The following is an 8053-nucleotide window of genomic DNA, read 5'->3' on the forward strand; positions in this document are numbered from 1 at the left end:
ATACATATTAATTCCCTAGTTTCCCTGTGTTTTCTTCTAGCACCCAGGACAGGGTTTAGAATTGCAAAGTTACAGGTATGTCGGGGAAAACGGTAACAGGCAATGTCAATATAAACTATTAGTCTTATACCAAAAACAAAAAACAAACCCACTGCCATCAAGTCGATTCTAACTCATAGCGACCCTATAAGACATAGTAGAACTGCCCCATAGAGTTTCCAAGGAGCACCTGGTAAATTTGAACTCTCAGCCTTTTGGTTAGCAGCTGTAGCTCTTAACCACTACACCATCAGGGTTTCCATTAGTCTTATAGGATGCTTATAATCCATTGTTGTCGAGTTGATTCCAACTCATAGCAACCCTATAGGACAGAGTAGAACTGTTCCATAGGGTTTCCAGGGCTGTAGTCTTTACAAGAGCAGACTTTCACATCTTTTTTCCATGTAGTGGCTGGTAGGTTTGAACCACCAACCTTTCAGTTAGCAGCCAAGCACTTAACCACTGGGCCACTGTGACTCCTAAGGACACTTAACAGTACCCAGTCTCTCCTGGGGACACTGCATAAGATCGTACAGATGTGTCTGCATACTCTAGAGACTACCATTTTGTTGCTGTTGTTTTAATTTAAAAAACAAAGACACATTTGCCAATTCAACATTTTTCAGGTATATAATTTAGCGATATCAATTACATTAATCATGTTGTGCAACCATTACCCATAATCCTTGCCAAATTTCTAATCCCCATAAACAGAAACGCACTGCTTCCTAAATAGAGATTACCATTCGCATCAGAGTTTATGTGACTGCTGCTCCCCTGCAGCTGGGCAGCGACAGCTTCCGGTCTTGCGTGGGAGTCCTGGGGGAAGGACACATAAATCAGGCAGGGGTAGAGGTGTGGTGGTATCTGGGAAGTCTTTCTCTTTGGGAAGGTAAGTTGAGAAAGACTTGAAGGCTCAGTAGTAGTTACCTTGATAAAGTAGGAGAAAGGAAGATAGAAGAAAATAATGTTCTAGGTTCAGGGCACAGCGTGAGGAAGGGCTTGCAAAAAAGAGTCTGACATGTTTGTGATCCTGCAAGAATATCAATATGGCTGAAGTGTAGAGGGTCAAGGGGTGAGAACATGACAGGAAGGTAAGCAGGAATTATATCACAAATGGCTTAGTTTGCCAGGTTAAGAAGTTGGGATTTTATTCTGAGTACCACAGAGAGCTAGTAGTTTAACCATGGCAATAATATGACCAGATTTGAATTTTAGAATTGTCACTGACAGCACTGTGGAAAATGGACTGATGAAGAGCATGACCATGAGCAAAGAGACTAGTTAGGAAGCTATGATACTAAGAGATGATGATGAGCTGAAATGAGGTACTCGCAATGGGCTCAGAATATCTGGTAGCAAAGAGACTTAAAAAGTACATTTAACCCAAACCTCTATTTTCACATAAACTCCCTTGAGAAGCAGATTCAATGATTTCTTCCATGATTTTTTTCCCCCTCAACTACATATGGGACAAATAAGGCATAGAAATAGCTGTGACAAAATAGAAAAAATAACACAGAATCTGATCTTGGGGCATTTTATTCAATAAACTTTTATCGATCAGCTACTATATGTTGGGCCCTCTTGGCACCATTCTCTGTATGTGTATATAAAGATATCATATTTTTATGGCTTAAACCCACTGCTAAGCTTCTAGATATTTGTTGTGGTTGTTAGTTGCCGTTGAGTCGATTCTAACTCATGGTGACTCCATGTGTGCAGAGCAGAACCGCTCCATAGGGTTTTCGAGGTTGTGACCTCTCAGAAGCAGATCACTAGGCCTATCTTCTGAGGCACTTCCGGGTGGGTTCAAACCGACAAACTTTCGTCTAGTAGTAGAGCACTTAACCATTTGTGGCACCCAGGGATCATTATAGATATGTGCCCCTGCTTATAGAGAAAAGCCTTTTTGAGGGCTAGTGGTCCTTGTTTCAGGACAAAGTCTTCCAGAAAATATTTCAGCTAATCTTAGTTTTTTTCTCCAGAACAGAGGCAAGGTTACATATTCATTAGGTCAAGTGCTGACTAATTTGGTATTTGCTCCTCTTTAGCATTCATAACCTTGAATTCTATTGGTCGTGGAAGAATAACCTTATATCTAACCACTACGATAGGCCCGTGTGGGTTGACTTTCCCCTCTCTTCCATGTTGGAATGACTATTCTTCTCCAGACCCAGCACAGTTTCACCAAGGAGACTGCCCCATATCTGAGTTATGTTTATGTGCATCTCTGTTCCATATCACTTTCCCTCTCCTGCTTAGCTTTTATCACCACCACTCTGGAGCCACTGATAAGAATTTATAATCTAAGAACAAAAGATATTTGGAATGTTGGGTACTCAAACAAGGAGTCTCCAACGTACCTTCCAATTCTAAAATTTTTCAATTCTTATCGTAAGATTTCACCAATACATCTATTCACAAGGTTGATTTGTAAAGAAAATTAAATAACTCTAATTTATAATTAGGATTGAGACTCATAGATGAATCTGGAAAATGGTAGAGGTTAAATTTCTAAGACTTCTTACAGTTCCTTCAGTAGAAAAGTTAACCAAAACATTAACAACCTTTTCTAATCTAACTTCTGGCTCCCCTTGCAATCCAAACATTAACAGTAAGACAAAAGAGGATTAGCTAAGGAATTTGATGAAGTTTTGAAGAGAAGTGATTTTTTCTGAATGTGAGGAGTAAACGAAACAGAGGTAGGGCTGGCAAATTTAACAAAAAACAAACAACCCTTCCCCTCACGCCCCCCCCCAAAAAAAAACCTGGCATGCCCAATTTGAATTTCAGAGAAATAATTTTTTTTTTTTTTTTTTTGAGCATAACTATATCTCATACAGGAAACCCTGGTGGCATAGTGGTTAGGTGCTACAGCTACTAACCAAGAGGTCGGCAGTTCAAATCCACCAGGTGCTCCTTGGAAACTCCATGGGGTAGTTCTACTCAGTCCTATAGGGTCGCTATGAGTCGGAATCAACTCGACAGCAGTGGGTTTTTTTTGTATGTCTCATACAATATTTGAGACATATCTATACTAAAAAATTTTATCTGGCAACTCTAAACACAGGTTGCCAAAGTTCTGTTCAACCTCATAGGTTGTTAAGAAGAGTAAATCAAATAGAGGACGTACCTAACACAGTAGCAATAAATAAAAGCTCTTTTTCCCTTTCCTTAGCCTGAAGAATATGATATCAATCATTTTTCAGTTATACATTTGTAGACTGTCCATAAAAAAGTTAAATCCCAGTCACCCAGAATACTTCTGGCTCATTTTCCCCTAACATCCATTTGTCTTAGAAATGAAAAAAAAAAAAAAAAAAAATCATAGTATTGTACAAAACTTAATTAGGAAAGGAAGTCTGCTAATGGATACTTAAAATGTCATAAAATTATTGTGGCTTAGTCATACAATAGTTCCACTTGCACACACAAAAAAAAACTATATTGGGCAGCATCAGATGGTAGAATTTGTTGTACAAAATGGCTTATTACAAATTGTATGACCTTGGCCAAACTGTGCTTTAAGGTTCACATCTGCAGAATGGTGATAGGCATTCAGATATCGGGATGGTTAAACAATATATGTTAAAGTGCTTTACAAATTATAAAACACTATGTTGTTATTATTGTAGGTAATCCCACACAGTATAGGAAGGAAGCAGAGGTCATGTAATAGTTCACTCCACAGGCTGGCCTTCTGGATGTCATTTCTCTTTATATGTAGATTAGGAAATCAATGAGTTTCATTTGCCCAGTAAAATGACTCCATAGCTTCCCAGGGTAAACCCTTAACTCCTGTTTTGGACATTAGGCAACCCATCTTTACATCCTGTTTGACGGTTATGTCAATTTCAGTTCCTATTTGTTTTCCGATGGCTGCTTCCCCTGTCCCTCCCCTCCCCCCCCCACCAACCCCCAAATGGCTGTATCACTAATGTTAAGAAATTCGAACAGGTCCATGCAATTTACTGGCAGCTTCGTGTTCTTCTTGATCAGGCTGTGATGTCCTCCTTGTCCTAAACATTCACCATTGTTCCTTCCAACCCACAAGTGGTCCTTTCTTTCTAATGCTCCAGCCTCACAAAACGAAGTGGACTTTAAAAAACGAAAAATCATTTTATAATTAAAATTAGCCATACCATTTTGCATACAATTTCACATTATCTAGTGTAAAATCGGACATGGGAACATTCTGATTATTTTGGTCACACTTTTTTTTAATTTAGTAGCCTTCAAACTGGGGTACCTGTTTTTAAGGAAATAATTTGCCGGATCTTCAACTTCAATGTGTTTTCTTTCCTAAAATTAGTTTTCTTCAGAACGTGCCTGTGGTTTGCTCCTTTTCCTTTCTTGCCTTTCTTTTCATTATTTTCTCCTACTCTGCACAAGAAAAGCATCTCTCTAACCTATCTTAAAGGAGCTCTGGTGGTGCAAAAGTTAAGTGGTCAGCTGCTAACTGAAAGTTTGACTGAACGCACCCAATCAATCTGCTCCTATAAAGCTTATAGCCTTGAAAAACCCTATGAGCAGAGGTGTATCTAAGGCAAGGCAGGTAGGGCACAATCCCTGGGTGCCACCTGGAGGGGGGGACTTCCAAAGAGCAGTTTTTACTGGCCGTCGGAGTTCCCATCGCCAGCTGTAAAAAATCATTCAGCAATTTAAAATCAATACACTGCTGCCTATGGGGCAGTTCTACTCTGTCACACAGGGTCACTATGAGTCAAAACCCACTCAACGGCACCACACAACAACCTATCTTAACTTTTACTCTGGTGCAATAAGCACAATTCCAGAGTGCATAGCTTGTGAGGGAGTGTCTTGGGACAGCAAAGATAGCACTGAGAGAAATTTTCAAAAGGAGCAAGAACAGTGCCCTATTTTATCCAATGATACTCAAAGTGTGATTATCCATGCATGGAAAACATCAGCATCTCCAAGCAGCTTGTTAGACATGCAAATTCTCAGCCCCATTTCAGACCTATGCAGTCAGAATCTCTGCAAGGCCAAGGTGAGATCCAGGAGTCTGTATTAACAAGCCCTTGTAGGGACTCTTACATCTCCTAAAGTTTTAGAAGCCTCAACTGGTCAACAAGCCCTAAGCCAAGTTTCATGGCATATGTGTCTGTCTTAAAATTAAGAAGATAGTTGGTACAGGGACATATTAATATTTTTATTTGAAATTAAAATGAAGTCAGGCTTTTTTTTTTTTTTTTTTTGGTTAAAAGGAAGTCTGATTTGGTTCACTGGTTTGACTATGAACCAATTGTCAAGGTCAATTTAGCTTATATGGAACACATTTCCCATACGTTGAATGACCTCTGTCTATATTCCAAGGTTTTTACAAAAATGCAGTTTAAGTCTACAAGGCATTTGTGTGAGGCCGTGCAGTTTTGGGGGGCAAGCAGAAGTTGAAATCTAGTTGTGCAGTTTCTGGGGGGGAAGAGAGGCAGACATATACCTCACAAGCCACAGGCCAGGCCCTGCTCCCGGCCAGATATCTGAAGCAGCACCTTTTTCTTCGCACAAGGTACCATTCCTAGAAAACCTGTGCACTCTGCCTTTTCCCAGAGGAACATGCTTTCCTAATTTGCATAAAGGCATCGGAAAGGCTAGCAACAGACCTGAAAGTATATATACAAGATCCTAACAGCAGAAATTAATCCCTGGTAGCTGTTTAAACATACACAAAAATTTTTCTAATGTTAACTTAAATATGTGTAAGGAGGGATACAAAGTCTTTCAAAATTATTTTGGGGGTAAACAAGCAAAAAAAAAAAGAAAAAAGTTGAAGGTCACTGCTTTCTTCTTTCTTTCAGTATTGCCCAAGTGCTTACTCCTCACCCTACACCACAAGTCTGCAAGTCTCTTCCTTTCTCTTTTGTTCCTCCTTTCAGCCTCTACTTCCTGTATGTATACCCCACCATTCCTCTAACCCCAAACAGCTTCTTTTCCTTTTACATTCTATCTGGTCTTACCCCTAAACATTGACAAGTTTATTCTCTTCTTCTTCTCTTGACTGCAAGGACCACACCTTCATGCAAGGCCGAGGTACTCAGTAAGCAAGGTATGCATGGACCCAACTGTGCCTTCCCACCAATCTGCAGTGCACAAATTCACCTGTCCCCCACCATAGCTAAGATGTGGTGAAATCCATGTGAAATTCCTCACCACAGATTAGCAAGTAAATACAATTAAGCTTGTACATACCTTGCTCAGTGCAGGCCTGTGCATACCGTGCTCACAGGTTAACCCGCCCCTGCTTCCAGGCATAATTAAATACAACATCCCACATGTCACTTGCTTCATCTCAGTTAGACCTATGCTAGTTTTTCATTTCCAGCCTTTCTCTTGGGTCCTATCAACAGCTAGTTTCTCAACCCTAGGAAACTTGCCAAAAGAATGAACAAATCTGTCTTGGAAGAAATACAGCCAGAATGCTCCTTAGAAGCAAGGATGATGAATGAGACTACGTCTTACATACTTTGGACATGGTATCAGGAGGGATCAGCCCCTGGAGAAGGACATCATGCTCAGTAGAGGGTCAGCGAAAAAGAGGAAGACCCTCAATGAGACAGACTGACACAGTGACTGCAACAATGGGCTCAAACATAGCAACACTTGTGAGGATGGTGCAGGACTGGGCAGTGTTTCCTTCTGTTGTACGCTGGGTCACACTAGGAGTCACAAGGGCCTGCACAGAACCTCACAACGTGAAACTAAGAGGTAAGCCTCAAAGATACACACTGCCACCTGGTGGCCTACTGCTAAATAGACGGGACAATATGAAGGATGCATACCATAGCAATGGGCCCTGAAGGCAGACTGGCAGTTACTTGGGTGGAGAGCAACAGTGTCAGCTACCTCTTTGGTAACAGCTTTTTTTTTTTTTTCTGCCTGAATTTATCTTTCCAAATCTGTTTCTCTCAAAATTCTTTTCGTGCTTGCTTCGGCAGCACATACACCACTAAAATTGGAATGATACAGAGTAGATCAGTGTGGCCCCCGAGCAAGGATGACACGCAAATTCCTGAAGCATTCCATATTTAAAAAAAAAAAAACCTTCATCTTTTAAAGTCCAGTGTAAATGCCACTTTTTTCATGATCCCCGTCCTAATATTCAGAGTTAGAGTCTACCTCACTCTACCACAGAGTAGGTTCAGCATTTTATTTGTAACTCTTATGGAATTCCTCATTATCTATCCGAGATGATTTTTCATCTGCTAGTCCCTCAGAAACTCAGCTCCTTTGAAGTACATGACATCAAGATATTCATTCTCTTGGTTTGTACCACTCCACTGTCATTCTTGTTGACTTCATCATCCATGGAGACAATTCAGTAAATACCCTGGTCTCTCAGTTCCTTGTCCATTCACTTCCAATCATCTTGTTCTCCAGCTCACCTCAGTCACTTATTCTCTTGGTAACACCCTATCCCTGATCATTGATAATAAACACACACACACAAAAAAAATCCATTGCTGTTGAGTCAATCTCTTTCTTGCACCTCACACTGACCATCACCTCCTATCCAACAACTTCTTGACAGAAGCCAAATCTTTAAACTATTAACCCTATCAATTTTTCACTGCCCATCATCCTTCTCTACTTTTACTTTCTGTGTCACCCAACTTAAATTTTTTGATTCATCACTGTAAACACTCCCTTGCTTAAACTTGCAACTGCCTGGCACTTTTTTCCCCCCTTGGTAAAACCCCAATCCCTGGTCAAATCCGACTATTTACTTACTCTGCTTACCTAGTCACTAGCTAAACAAAGCTGGAGGAAAATCCTCCACCGTGCTAACTGGTCTCATTTTAAATTTAGGATGATAATCCCAAAGGGGCTCTCAGTACTACTCTGCAAAGCTTTATTTCCCACATAATTTACTCCCTCTTCTCTAAGACAATTTCATACTTTCTCTCTCCTCAAATCTCTAAGATCTCCCCTTCCTTTTGCACTCTAAACTAATAATCTTATTTCATTACCAAATCTACTAATTTACCTGTAT

At 40.3% G+C, this 8053-nt stretch overlaps 1 non-coding gene across 1 annotated transcript; it reads left to right on the top strand.

The window, feature by feature from the left end:
- The first annotated feature begins 6982 nt into the window (after positions 1 to 6982).
- On the top strand, positions 6983 to 7092 carry LOC111750882 (U6 spliceosomal RNA). The gene has a single exon (XR_002785939.1). It is a non-coding gene; the product is annotated as a U6 spliceosomal RNA (small nuclear RNA).
- The last annotated feature ends 961 nt before the right edge of the window (positions 7093 to 8053 follow it).

Source organism: Loxodonta africana, chromosome 4 (genome assembly GCF_030014295.1).
Source record: "Loxodonta africana isolate mLoxAfr1 chromosome 4, mLoxAfr1.hap2, whole genome shotgun sequence".
Taxonomy (NCBI): domain Eukaryota; kingdom Metazoa; phylum Chordata; class Mammalia; order Proboscidea; family Elephantidae; genus Loxodonta; species Loxodonta africana.